Genomic DNA, 14,864 nt, shown 5'->3' with positions numbered 1-14,864 from the left:
GAGAAGGATTGCTCCAGGCTGATTTAAGAAGAAAAATAAAATTAGAAGTCAAGTATCTCATGACACAAATTTGTAGCAAATTTGATTTGAATATAGCTCTTGTCTCATAAATTCAACAAAATTCAGTTTCTTAAATTTTACACTGAAGCCAAAAAAGTGCCTTACACATTATTCAAGACATGAAAATTACTTCAGTAACAAAATAGTGAATCTATAAAAAGTATTTTTATTGGAATAAGAGCAGTCGATACTGTTATCTCTAGAAATGGGGGTGTTATTAGCAAATGGAAAAGACAATAAAATTCAGCAACAATGTTTCTATTTTAAATTTCACTAATTTTAAGAAGCTGTGGGATAAATTACAGCAGCCTTTGGGAAAGTAGAGCCATAAAATTAGGAGATGGAAAAGATTAAATCAATGATGTGAGCTAAGCTAGACACTTGATGATACAGGAAACTCCCTTGTAAATCCTGCCTGCATGTGGTGCCTGTTGTAATAATTCAAATTTCTGACTGGTTCTATCATTACAATTCTATACTCTCTCCTTATTTTTATGCTAAAGTTTTAATTTCCATTCTATACTTGTGGGGGGGGGGAAGATGCCTTACTATTCTCTTTTTAATCAAATTTTACAATAGTAGTGTTAAAAAGAAATGTTATTTTCCATTATAAAACAATTTTGTAGGTAAATTTGCCAGTTAAATTCCTACATCCAAATAAAATAGTAAATCAAGGAATATGTTTGTATAGGAATAAAAATTGGAAATGCTGTAAATTATAAAAATTAATACTATAATTTCTCAAAATTAATTATGGTTTTATTACATAGTGGGGTTAGTTTTACTTTATCAGAATTCTTTGAAAATATATTGGACTCCATGGAAATGAAAACATATACAATCAAACTTTTGAAAAGTGATTTAACATATTGACTGTAGTAATTAAGAAACTCCATAATTCATATTTAAGCAATAATTTAAATGACTGAAATGGAATTTTTAAATATAGCTCAACTCAATATGAGTAAAAGGCATATGAAATCAAGTTTGTACTGTGTAGTTTTACAATGTAAATTAGTCTTGCAAGTTTTAATTTAGTTCATAAATAGACTAATAATTCCTCATAAGTTTTCACATTCTAAAAATATTAGAAAATGAAAGGATGTAGATATCATTTCTGAGAAGTGTTAATGATAATAGCTAAATATTTTTGAACTATCAAGAACTAAATTTGGTATATCACTTATGAAAATAGTTATAATTGGCAGCATATTATCAATGAATAAATACTGAAGTGTCAACACAGAGAAGACTATCAACAATAAGATGCATGCTAAGCATATTTAAATGAAAAACAGCAGTTCAACTAGAGTGCACTGGTCTGATTTTATTTTAAGAGAAGTTTTCCACCTTTTCAGATTATAGTCATTTAAAATTAAGCTATATGAAACTAACTTAAGTAGAGAATTTATTGAAACTAGAAAAAGACTATTTTTTACATTTGAGAGGAAAGGTGTATTTATTTAAACAAAATAAAAATATTTGCTAAAAAAAACTTGGATAGCTCATTTTCTGAAGTATATTCTTGATTTACCAGTGGACAAATATATAAAGAGAGCTGTTTTGAAGAAATGCCATTAAAAATAGATCCCACATGAAATTATATTCATGCAAATACGAAACTGAACATGGCAGATATGTGGGTACACAGTATTTACCACAGTCACTGTCTGCCAGAAACTCTTCAGGTGGTTTGGTTTCTCGGTTGCAGCTGTTATGTGCCAGCCCTGCTCTTCTTCAGAATCTTGAAACTTTGACTCAACTCCTGGCATCACTGGTATTTAAACACAGAGGCTCGTATGAGTCTATCTTATTGAATACAAGGTAATCTTCCTAACTTTAGAAGATCCTTGAGAAAATTAAATGTGAAAATGTCTGAAAATGTAGCACAATACTTACACATGAATAAGTCTTCAGTGGTTAAAGTAATCACTGTAATGAAGTCATCTCTTCTCCAACTATTTCTATTTTTTTTCCATTCATCATTCTGTTCTGGTACAGGGTGATCTTCCAAACTCTGTAATATTTGCTTAGTGACAGTAAAAAAGATGACTGATGTAGATTTAAAACTATTATCTCAGAAGGAGCAAAGGTATTTTCATTTGCTACCTTTTCATCTATACTTTACCAATCTATATACTTTAATTTGTCAAATATATAGACAATTGTCTTGAGTATTTAACCAGAGACCAAAGAAGCCCAAATGTTTCCATAAACTTATAAAACATCAAGGAAACCCATGAAAAATTCAAGTGTAGGGAGGCTCTAGTCACACCTAGCTCTCCCATCTCTTCCTTATGTAACCAAACCTATTACCTTTTTAACGCATAAAAATACCAGTGATAAATCTTACTAACATAAGAGTTTTTTTCTTCTGTCTTTCATGTTTAGATTTTCCCCTTAATGTTCTTAATGATAAAAGTCATGATACAAGTGTCAAATAATACAACTTTAATTCTTTTAATTATTTACAGCTTCAAAAGGAAATAAAGGCAATTACCAATAAGTGGGCACAGAAGGTTTCTTCAGGACAGCAGACATGCTAGTTCAGGTATTTTCCATTCTAGGATCTGCTCTTCCATCACGCATCTCCCTAGTCTTGCCTCTTGTTGCTTACAAGTGGAAAGTAAGAAATGGCTTCACACACGTGGAAATACAAATGTGATTTTAATCCTGTAATAATAAACAAAGCAGTAGTGGTATGAATGTGAACTTCTAGAAGACTAACTAGGATACTGGGTCTTTTATCTTACCAGTGGCAACCAAGATAAAATCCACAAGGAACAACTCACTTCATCAGGGACTCATTTTGCCCTAAAATATTGGTCAGTTATGGTAATGTCTGTAGAAGAAAACATAAGACTAGGCAGTTTCTTGTAACACCCTTGATTTAAAATGCCAATGCATACACATGAAGAAAGTAATTCAAGAATGAGACGAGAGATGTGCATTCTGTTGTATATGTTTTAAACTTTGCCACCTCATTTAGAATTCTGTCAATCATCCCATATTTATTTATTCTTCACTTTGTTGAGGAATTGAGCTAGAGATGAAAAGAAACTACTTTTGTCTGTGTCAAAGGAGCTTGATCAGTAAACTCATTAGTCAATGTGTCCTATTTTTCCCATGAAATCTTTTCTTTTCACAGTCTCTACTACTAGAATATCAGATCATATCAGGCATTCTCCTTACCCCCACCACCACACACACACATACACACGAACACACACAGATGCACACACATGTGTGTATGCACATACATGAATACAGGCACATGCATGCACACACATACGCACACAGACAGTCACACACATGTGCACTCACATACACAGACACACAAACATACATACATATCCACATACATATGCACACACACACACAGTTGATTAGATCAGGTCTAGACACTTCTCTCAAAAATGGGCCACTCAGATCCTATTTTCCAACCATGAATTTAAGACACAGAAGTTCTACAACTTGGGGATATCTTAGGAGATCACATAAAAATGGGCTTGGAGTGGCTGTGTTGGACTTTTGTAAATGCCACACAGAAAAACCTGCTCCTTAGAGAAACAGTAATAATTCAGTACAGAGTTGAACAACTGTTCCTGCAGAGGGACTGCAAAGGGAAGTAACTCTCTTGAATCTTGATAGTACTCTATTTCCTTGGTCCAGCCTCACGCAACCTTTCCTTAAGATTTTCTCTTGTGCGGGACCGGTTGGACTCTGTTTCTGTTTCTTGCAACCATTGGCTAAGGTACAATATGAGATGATTCTTCTATCATTTCAAAATAGTTTTATTTTATTTTTGAGATTATAATATAATTACCTCATTTTCCTTTCCCTTTCCTCCCTCCCAAACCTGTCATCTGCCCCTCCTTGCGCTTTTTCAAGTTCACAGCCTTTTTTATTAATTGTTGTTACATGCATATATGTATATTGCATGCATATATGTTGTTACACACATACATATTTCTAAATGTAATCTGCTCCGTCTGTATAATGTTACTTGTATGTATGTTTTCAGGGATGAGCATTTGATATTGGATAACCAATTGTGTATTCTTTCCTGGGGAAGAATATTTCTCCCTCTCTTAATAGCCCTTGGTTGCCTGTAGTTCTTTGTGTAGGGTTGAGACCATGTGTTCCTCCCCCCGCATCAACTTTGGCATGTCTGTTGTTGGTGTCCTTGTTCAGCTCATGGTTAGGCGATCACGTTGCTGAAACTATATGGGTGTAGCTTCTGCTGTTCCTGAGAGACAACTGTTATTTCTTTTCTTGTTTTTTTTTGTTTTTGTTAATTTGTTTGTTTATATTTGTGTAAAAGTATGTGGGCTGTCAGCAGCTTACCACACACACACACACACACACACACACACACACACACACACACACACACACACACAGTCAGGGAACAACTTTAGGAGTTGGCTCCCTCCTTCCACCTTGTTGAACCAGGGTCTATCTTCCTGTCCTTCCCTTCACAGCAGTGCTTGGGTTACACTTGTATTACTTCACTGAATACAGCCTTTCTTGTGATTTCTGGGAATTGAATGAGGTCCTCAGACATGGACAGCAAGAGTTTTTATGGGCTAAGCCATTTTGCAGCCCCTTAGTCTCATTTTGAAAGTAAAGCTTGCAGATATAGTTACTACCACTAACGTAGTAAAATATAGTATATGACTATTTTTAAATAATACAGCCATTTGAAGTGTAAATTTAAAAATGCCAAATGAAGAATGAACTTAAATGATTCAGAACATTAACATGATGTGAAAACAAGAAAATTCTTATAACCACACTAAAAAGAAAATGTTATAAATTGGGTCCTATTTTCCATTTTAAAACTCTCACATAATATTTCACATTTATGTAGAATACTAATTGTTTACATAGTGAACACATGATGAGTGTCTTAGTTACTCGTCTTTGTTTTGTTAAGACATCATGAACAAGGCAGCTTATAAAGGAACATTTACATAAGGCTTACAGTTTCTGAGAGCTAAAAGCCATCATGGCAGAAAGTATGGGAAGCAGGCAGGAATGTGTGGCACTGGAACAGCAGCCTCCCCCAAACAAGGCCACATTTCCTAATCCTTCCCAAACAGTTCCCAACTGGGAACCAAAAATGCAAACACATGAGCCTATGGGGACATTCTCATTCAAACCACCACCTTACATTTCCTTTTATATTAAAGTATTTGACAAGCTGTGGTCTGAGTAGTCCAGCAATGGATGTGTCCTTGTGGAAAAGCCATGGATCAGTTAGTTTTCAATTCATGAGGCTGAATATCTCACTAGTCCCAATCTGGTACTGACCTTCTAGGGAAGCCCTAGAGAGCTGCTAGTATTCAGTCGATATTGGATTCCAGATGAAGTTAATTCTAACACCAGTAAAGCAATGCCTTGGGGAAAGGAAAAATGAACTTGCTGGCAAGAGTAAGTATATGCCGGCAAAAAGCAAAAGTTGTTTCCATGTTCTATGTCATTTTGTATGGCTGCCAGCAGAAGGTGCAGCCCAGATGTAGGGCGGGTCTTCTCACCTCAAATGATACAGTCAAGAAAATCCTTCAGAACTTTACCTAGCTGCTTGGGTTTGTGAATTCCGGATATAGTCAAGTTGACAACCAAGTTTAGGATCACATCTAACTTGGTCCCTATCTCTCACCACATGCAATAAGTGGATAAAAAAATGCATCAAAGTCAATTCATCAGGTGAAAAGATAGCCTAGAGCATGGGATAAAACCTTTGCCAACTCTGCCTTTGACAGAGGAATAATATATAAACTATATTAATAACTTCAAAAGTAAATTCCAAATATCCAAACAATCCAATAAGTAATTGGACAAATGAAATGAACAAACAACTTTCAAAAAATGAGGTTCAGATATCTTGTAAGTATATGAAAGGAAATTCAACATCTTTAGCCATCAGTGAAATGCAAATCAAAAGTACATTGGGAATTCCATCCCAACCCAGTCAAAATACCTATCATCAAAAGACAATAAAAAATATTGGTGTGAATGTAGATAAAACAGAATAGTTATATACAGGTGGTGGGACTGTACATTAGTCTAGTCATTATATAAATGAATATGGAGGGTTCCCAAACAACTAATAATGGAACTACCATATGAGCTAACTGTACCACTCCTGGAAGAATACCTACCTATAGTAATCTAAGTTAACATGTTACAGAAAGAAATATACATCCATGTTTATTGCAGAACTATTCATAATAGCTAAGTAATAGAGTCAAACTTGGTGCCCATCAACAATGAATAACTAAAGAAATGTGGTACATATACATAACAGGGTTTTATTAAATTCTAAAGAAAAATGAAATTAATTTTCAAGGAAATGGATGAATCTATAGATCTTATTAAATGGAATAAGCCACATTCATGTATTTTCTCATATGTGATCATATTTATAATTGATATATTATAACATGAATGAAAGAATCCTCCATGCCTAACTATTTGGGAAAAAGAAATTAGTGAAAAGGATAGAGAGAAGAGAGAGTAGGATGGCAATCACAATGAAAGTATATATTATAAACTTGGGTGAAAGTATCTTTATGAAACCCATCACTTTATGCAGGAATATATTAGGAACAAAGTAGGCTGGAGTCTGAGTTTCTATTTCATGAGATGGGGAGAAAACTTCTTGTTAAAAATGCTTCTTTTTCATCCTCCTCCAAAAGCCCCCATAAGCCAAATGAATAAATGAATGGAAAAAATACCAAAGTACAATAAAAGTGAAAGGAAATAAAGACGCTGAAAATCTGTAATGAAATTCTTTGAAAGAGAGAAAGAAGACAAGCTTGGTGCTTAGCAATTGATACTGTAACCAGGGTGCTTGCATAGGAGGACGTTCATGAGAAGTGTGCCTGCCCCCTTGCTTTCTTATACATAACTTGTTTTTATTTAATTTCTATTAAGAAGCCTCAAACAGCTTTAGACTTATAAGGCCCAAGTACTTGGGGGTGTTGTTGTAAACAAAGAATGGCTGAAAAAGAGTATGTTCCCAAGATTTGTTTTTGACCAAATTCCCGAGCTAAGCAATTCCTTTCCTAAAATCAACTGAGAATGTTCCAGAATTCTTCACTGTCCTGCTTTACTTTGGGTTTTCTTCCTTCTGAATGATGAGCATAAAAACACATACAAAAGGAAACCCTCATCTGCTACTATTTGTGTGGGAAGGAGCATAGATCTACCCTATGTTGAGGACATGGAAGTATGAGTGAAATTATCTCTGGGAACAAAAGTCTGGAGGAAAATGCACAAGGGAGGAAGAGAGATATGGAGAAGGAACTATACTCAGCACACTACATATATATATATATATGAGAATGTCCTTGTATAACACAGTACTGTGTATAATGACTATGAACAATGAATTTTTAAAAAGACCCTTTGACTAATGTAACTTTAGAAGCCACCAAAATCACAAATATAGCAATTACTAAAACAACACTTAAGCAGAACTCTCTTGAAACTCCTAAACGCTGTCTTGGGTTTGTCCTGTCTGTTCCTAAGTGTCTCACTCTCCCATAACAGTCATACTTAAATTCTGTTTGCGCATTCCTTATTTTTTATTATTTTACATGAGTGTATGTATGCGTGCAGCTGGGCATGTGCAGAAGTCACTACTGTCCTTTTGCTGTGTGCATCCCAGGAACTGAAGTCAGATCATCAGGACTGGTTAGCAGGCCCATTTACTCACTAACCTATCTCCTCAACCTATTAATCTTTTCTTAAAAAAAAAAAAAAACACTCAACACTGGCTTCAAAAAACAAAAACACGGTTGCTACTCCCTCTTGAACTTTGTAAATCTTCCCCTATTTTCCAAATATATCATTAACACAGCTGCAAACAACTGGTCCCTTTTGAACATAGTGGTTCATTTTTAGTCCTCATGTTACTTCAGCTGTATTCATTCAAACGGTGACTTCTAGGGCACCCTATTTCCTAGTTTGCTTCCTGTACTGCAGTCCACTTCTCAAAGCACTTTATCTGTTCCTCCAACATTTCTTTGACCTGTAAATATTAAAAGACTCTAAACCTAGTAAGTACTATGAAATTCCACCGGGGATGATATGATGGGTGTGGTCTTGAACACAGAGCTACTGTGAATACCCACATGGGATCCCTACAAGATTAGGCCCAAGGGAGGACTCGAGATGCAACACAGGTAAGGATCAGGAGGTTATATCCCTCTATTAACAGTTGCTGGGGAGGGGAAGGGGAAGGGGGAGCATTTTCTTCAGTGGTGTAGCAGTCCATAAGTTGCCCACGCTTTTGTAGGTAACCTCTCATCTATGCTAATGTAAGTAAACCTGGTGAAACCATTGGTTCAGCAAGTTAAGCTTGGTTAGAAATATGTCTTTGATCTATTGTTGGCACTGTATTTCAGATGAATAGGCATTAGTTCACATCTTCCCAGGAAAAATTAAAGCAAACATCATCTAACATCTCTGTACTCACTCTTAATAATCTCATGCACTTCCAGAACTTTAAATGGCACCCCTCTTCTGATGGCTTCTCAGCATGAAGTACTCTTTTCTGACTTCAGTCACATATCTATCAGCCTACTTAATACCCCCAACTGAATATCTAATATGTCTTTCATACTTATGATTAAAACTAAGTTCCTGATGTTCTAATCTTCCATCCATTCTAAGCCAGCTTCCCCAATAGTCTCTCTTCCTTAGTAACTGCAACTCCATCCTTTTAGAGTTTCAAGCCAGAACCTTATCGTCTTTCTCTCACTCCCTAAATCCCATATGTCAGCATATTCTGTTGACTCTATCTTCAAAATATATACAGAATTTTACCACTTCTTATCACATATTTCTCACACCTGGATTATTACAACTTTCTTGCTGGTTTGTGCAAAACTCCTTGTTCTCTTATGATTAATATAAAATCCAGTATGTTTTTAAAAATGAGTTGTGATCCATGTTTTGCTGTTTTTAAGACAGGAGGATCTCCTATGTAGCCTAGCTGGCCACAAACTCATCATGTGGCCCAGGCTAGCCCCAAATTTTTAGCAATCCTCCTACCTCTACCTTTCAACGCTGAGGTTGAAGGTTTGTGCTACCAAACTCTTAACATTTCTCAATTAAATTTCATCCCACAGCTTCCATCATACTCTGAATATGTGGCAATACAACAACCTAATTATCTAGTGCCTTACTGTTCTCACTGCCTATTAATCTCTCTCCTTTCTACATGTTCTAGGTCCAGTGACCTCTTCATTCTGGCCTGTTGCTCATGATATATACTAGAATGATTCTACCTCATCTTCGAATATTCTCCTACCCTCACAATATCCATCCCATCCCTGAATCCACTGACATACTTTTTTATTTATTAATATGGTGCTAGTGGGACTGGAGTGATGGCATACCAGTTAAGAGCATTGATTTTTCTTCCAGAGGGCTTGGGTTTTATTCCTAGCACCAACATGACAGCTCACAAACAGCTATTACTCCATTTTCAGGGGATCTGACACCCTCTTTCCCTGGTACACATGGGCAAGGCTGTATGGAATAGGGAGGTGCGTTTAATCACTCTTGACAGGCTGAGTTTAGCTAGGGAGAGGCTGAAGCCCATTCCCTTGCCTTTAAGAGGCTCAAGAGTCTAACTTTATGGGACAGCATTTTAGCCTACTATCTACCAGCTGAGACACTCAGCCAAATGGCTGAGTTAATTTTCTTATCTATAAAATTGAATTATTTTGACCTTATAAAGTCTTTAAAATAAGAGTAACTAATACTCATGCAGCAGTTAGAAAAGGAGGGTCTACTAGGAAGAGGTCAGTACTAGTTGTTTCACTTTGTAATGATCTTTCAGTCCATGTTTAAAGTTGTAGGTTAGGCTTCGTTGCCTCTTGAAAGACATAAAGGTTATTCTGCTTCTAGTCTGGTTTTTCCTCAAGTCTTTGTGTCTCTATACTTTAGATCAACTAACATTGCTTACTCACAAAATACTCATTCCCACCCCAAAATTGGTAAGCTCTGCAAGAATGGGTGATACCCCATTCAAGTACTTCTTATTCCCCTTTAAAAAGCAAAGGTCTCTGTACCAGCTGTGTTTATATAAATTGTGAAATTATAAAATTTTACCTTCTCAATATAGTTTATTTTCTCTAAGGAACTTTATCAGGCATTCTGTTAACTTAATTTGTGAAAGACCTCAAGAGGAGTTTATATGATATTCTCAAATGTTATGCTTTTATAAACTGAAAATTCCTCTAAGTGATTTATTATTAGAAGAGGCATTACACTCTCCTTATGTTCTGAGTCTAATGTGAATGTCCCCATCTCGTACTTATGGCATCATTTTTATAACAACATGAATTCATAGCCTAATTATTCTCAATTGCATGTTGTTATGCCCGTTTCTTTCTGAGAGACTGCTTTACTTAAAAGTATATCGTATTCTATTGTAGAACTTTGAGAAATCATACTAACTAAGAGCACATGGGATGGTTACTGAGCACTCCAGGCTTACTACACAGGCTATTATAATTATTACCTAAGAGACTATCAGAAACAGAGCAAAAAAATTAAATAAACCTTAAGTCAAAGAAAGACAAATTTTAAATTTGTCTCAAAGAAAATGTATTCTTATACCTCATGCAGTTGTTACTAATCATTTATTCTAGAGAAACTTTTAAAAATACGTCAGATCAATAGCTATAGCCTCTGGAATCCATCATAATTCCTGTCAAGCAAATTGTTACACACATACACACACACACACACACACATACACACAAAAAAAAAAAAAAAAAAAACAAGATACCAATACACTCAGGGGTAAGTTTCCAGTGACAAATAAAATTGATTGAGTTGATTTCTTCAAATAATAACTCTATTTTGCCAAAGTGTTGAATTTTACTTTGATCCTAAAAAAAAATTACTGAATAGGTGATCTAGATAACGATGTAAAATATTATGAATCTATCTCCTTTTTTTAATGAAACGTTTCTCTTACTCACCTAAGTGCTACTGTTGGAAATGCATTTCCTTTCTACTAAATTACAAAATGTAATGTATTGTTAATTAAATGTTGACATGTTGAGATTTGCAGATATAAATATATCCAATGTCGGCTTACATTTGAATTTTATATTTCCATTATCCCGTATTGTTATATGATTAAATATATTAATATTTTATATAATATATACATATGAAATTTAAATTTACTTTAATTTTTTAGATTTAATTCAAACACTTTTTTTTTTCTTCATGTAACTAATTCAATTGATATTCTATTAGTTAAGCCTAAAACTTCTAAGGAGACGAATGGACCAAAAATAAAGTACATGAAGTTCTTATGAATTTCGAAATCAAATACATGAACATCTATATTAGTAAGGAGGCTTTAACAGGAAAATTCTCACATTATTAAAAATATATATTATATTTTGAGCTGGGAGTCAACTTAGTCTTTTGCATTTCTTTGTTTTTAAATATATTTTAAATTGAAATGGAATTGTACCACTTTTCCCCTTACCTTTCCTCACTCTGGCCCTTCCTTGATACCCTCCCACAAACCCCTCTCATGACCCCTCAAACTCTTAACTTTATGCCCTTTTTGTTGTTGTTGTTGTTGTTTGATTTGGTTTTCAAAACAGTGGTTCTCTGTGTATTCCTGGCTGTCTTGGAATTCACTCTGTAGATCAGGTTGGCCTCAAACTCAGAAATCTACTTGCTCTGCCTCCCTAGTGCTGGGATTAAAGTAGGAAGATTCTTCCCTTTTCTTTGCATTCTTGTTACAATGACCCTAGTTTAGTACTCAATGGGTCTTTGAAGTACCTAATTGAAGAGAAAATAGAGCTTACCTAGGTAGCATAGGGAAACAAAACATAATTTGAAATATATAAAATAAATGAGGTAGAGCCTATTGTGAATATGAAGCAAAGTGGAAGAAGAAAATAATAAGAGAAATAATAATTTGTGTGGGAGATTTCAGTAAACAGAAGAGGTCTTAAGACGGTTTTCATAGGAAGTCATGAGACCATAATCTTGTCACCTTAATACAGGCATTGAAGGTAAGCAAGTCCTTGGGAATAAGTGTAGGAAAAGAGGAATACAAATGTGTAATGGCTTGAATAAAGCAAATGCTATTACTTACTCCAAGCAACTGAAAGACCAGAAATGCTGTGAACTGTAAGATAGGAAGTAAAGAGTTAGAAAATGGTAAGGCAGAGCCTTTAGAACATGGTAAGGAAACTGAGTTTTATTCTGAGAGAAATGGAAATCAATGAAGATATTCAGCCATAAAAGATGGATGATCACAATCACATTCGTGAAATGTAACCCTATGAAAACTATATTCTACTATGGACAAATATCCAAGTGGGGATGAAAAGGAGATTAGGTGAATGGTGCATTCTAGAGTAGCTATTTAAAGGCCAGTAAGTGAGTACAATACTTAGTTTAGGAAAAGGGAAGAATAGTGACATTGAAGAAAATCTTAGACTCTGTCTGGCCACCAGACAACACTTGGCTGTTGTGAAGCACAACATGCAGATGCCTATGACTTTGCCTTTTCATGGTCATCTAATCTACTGTCATTAAGTGTGACTCTGCCACACAAGATTTTAATTGAAACTTGTGTTTATAGCTTATAAAAATTGAATAAATACAGATTGGATTAACAGTGCTAGTGATCATCTTTTGGCTAATACTAATCAGTGTATAATAGAGGAAGGGAAGTCTATACACAAGGCCTTCTTAAATATTGAAATCTTGAAATTGATTACTCTGGCACTACAAAAAAAACTATCCTATCAGGATAAATTATCAAGAGTTGCATTTCTTCTTGCTATTATGTAATACTTCTATCACAAGAATAGTTGTGAACTACCCACAGTACAACCACAGACTGTCTAGAAGGATGCTGTGTCTAGTTATCCAATTAGCCTAGTCTACCCAAATTTTAGTTGAGTTTTCCCCTTAGGCTAAGATTTCTTTTTTTTAATGTTTTCAAAAGTTTATTGTTTTAAAGTTATATTTAATATGGGATAAACTGTGTCATGGAAAGAACAAAGGCACAAAGCAGTTTCATTTCATGCATAAATACCAACACAGAAAAAGCAATCTGTTACCCTGCCTCACTTCGGGCATTTTTATATCAAATTCAATTGGATAAAGAGTTCCAAATCTTCTTCAGGAAATATTTTGTTGTTTTCTTAAACAGCAGTTTTCACTTAATACAGAACAACTCTGTGGCAAATGCTCAGATTTTATACTGACATGTGTAATTTTCCAGAAGAAATGTCAAGTCCTATTGCTTCCCCTTTATTACGGATTGATTAGATGCAATGTCAGAGTTCTATTAAGAACATCTGAAATGGAGAATGTCTAGGAAAGTGGGCACATCCATGGTAACACTAATATTTTGTTTCTAGAGAGGGGATTTTTTTTTTTTTTTTTTTGCTAAAACAGCACATTTCTCTGAGCTTGAATGAATAAGATCAAATTTCAAACTAACTGGTGAAGTACAAACACTTGTGTTCAGATTCTGTTATTTTTACACATGTATACACTGCCCTCGAGGGAGTTCTTCGTTCCTGGTGATATGCGTAGCTTTGGGATCCCCTGAAACACCCAGCTGTAATGGAGCAATGGATGTATGTATCCAATTCCAACACCTCCTGATCATCCCACTTCCCCCATGGGTCTCATTTGTCAAAGTTAGACTGTGAAATATTTGGAGCAAGTGTCTTGTTTTCTTCAGTGCTGAATTAATAATCATACTTTTTTCACTATTTCTGATTGTATTTGAATTTTATGCTATAAGACTCTTAGAATACTTGCCAAGACTGGATTCTAACTTTAAAACACCCAAGGATATTTACCTTAAAGTAAATAAACTTGAATAAAATATCACAGAGTTTTCTATAAATTAAGGTTAAACCTATTTCTAGTCACTGTAGCCACAGAGTAGTTTAGTGAATCTCATAACTAAGAATTATCTTTTATATCTTTCCTTTATTCACATAGTCATAGAAAGAGAAGCCCATTATTCTCTATGTGTTAACAGGACATATCTGTTTATATCCTGCACTGTGTTTTTACTCCCTATGAAAATGTATATATTTATATTTTCTTTCAAAGAACTGTTTTGCCGGCACTTAAATGGCTGAACAGTGTTGAGAGTTCTAGGCTAGTCTCAACTACATAGTGAGAACTTATCTCGAAAGAGTAAAAACAGAAAAGCTCAAAGTTTTTGCTATGTATCCATTAACATTATATATAATATTAACTACTTTAAAACTATTTTTGAAATATAGTAATACTTTATTAAGAAGAGATGAATCTTTTTTTCATCAAGAATTTTTAAAACATTGTAGCAATTAGGCCCTTAAGTATCAGAAGTGCACTTGCTTACTTGTTTGTAAGTAAATGACAGGGTATTCCAAGATGGCCTCAAATCCTTGACGCTTCTCCTTCCTCTGCTCCCCAGATGCACCACCAATTTCAGCTTTTAATAATATCTGTATAGCTTAGAAAGTCAGGCTTAGAGTAATTAACACATGTCACCCAGCTACCAAGTAAAAGAGCTGGGGATATGATGCCCTGTCCTGGGACTCTTCGGCATTATACAATTACCTCCATGCTAATTTAGGCCTTATGCTATAGGCATGAAGGTTTCAATGTGTTAAGTACCCTCTCTTTCTCTCAAAGATGTTAATATTTACTTAGTTCATTTCCTACTTGGAAACTGTAAAGCAAAATACAACATTGGATGCTTATATATGTTTGAGTTGTGCTAAATGGCT

General features: G+C 34.8%; 2 long non-coding RNA genes across 2 annotated transcripts in view; one reads left to right on the top strand and one right to left on the bottom strand.

The window, feature by feature from the left end:
- LOC128116474 (uncharacterized) overlaps positions 1–14,864 on the top strand; it is a 48,620-nt gene that overhangs the window by 12,194 nt on the left and 21,562 nt on the right. The window lies entirely within an intron of this gene.
- LOC128116475 (uncharacterized) lies at positions 1,725–3,122 on the bottom strand. The gene is made up of 3 exons (XR_008220475.1): positions 2,561–3,122; positions 1,960–2,089; positions 1,725–1,834 (listed from the first exon to the last, which is right to left on the bottom strand). It is a non-coding gene; the product is annotated as an uncharacterized LOC128116475 (long non-coding RNA).

This window comes from Peromyscus californicus, unplaced genomic scaffold (genome assembly GCF_007827085.1).
Source record: "Peromyscus californicus insignis strain IS unplaced genomic scaffold, ASM782708v3 Scaffold_20__1_contigs__length_68692818, whole genome shotgun sequence".
In the NCBI taxonomy this organism is placed as follows: Eukaryota; Metazoa; Chordata; class Mammalia; order Rodentia; family Cricetidae; genus Peromyscus; species Peromyscus californicus.
The sequence above is the reverse complement of the archived record's forward strand: the minus strand, read 5'-3'. Positions and strand labels throughout refer to the sequence as shown.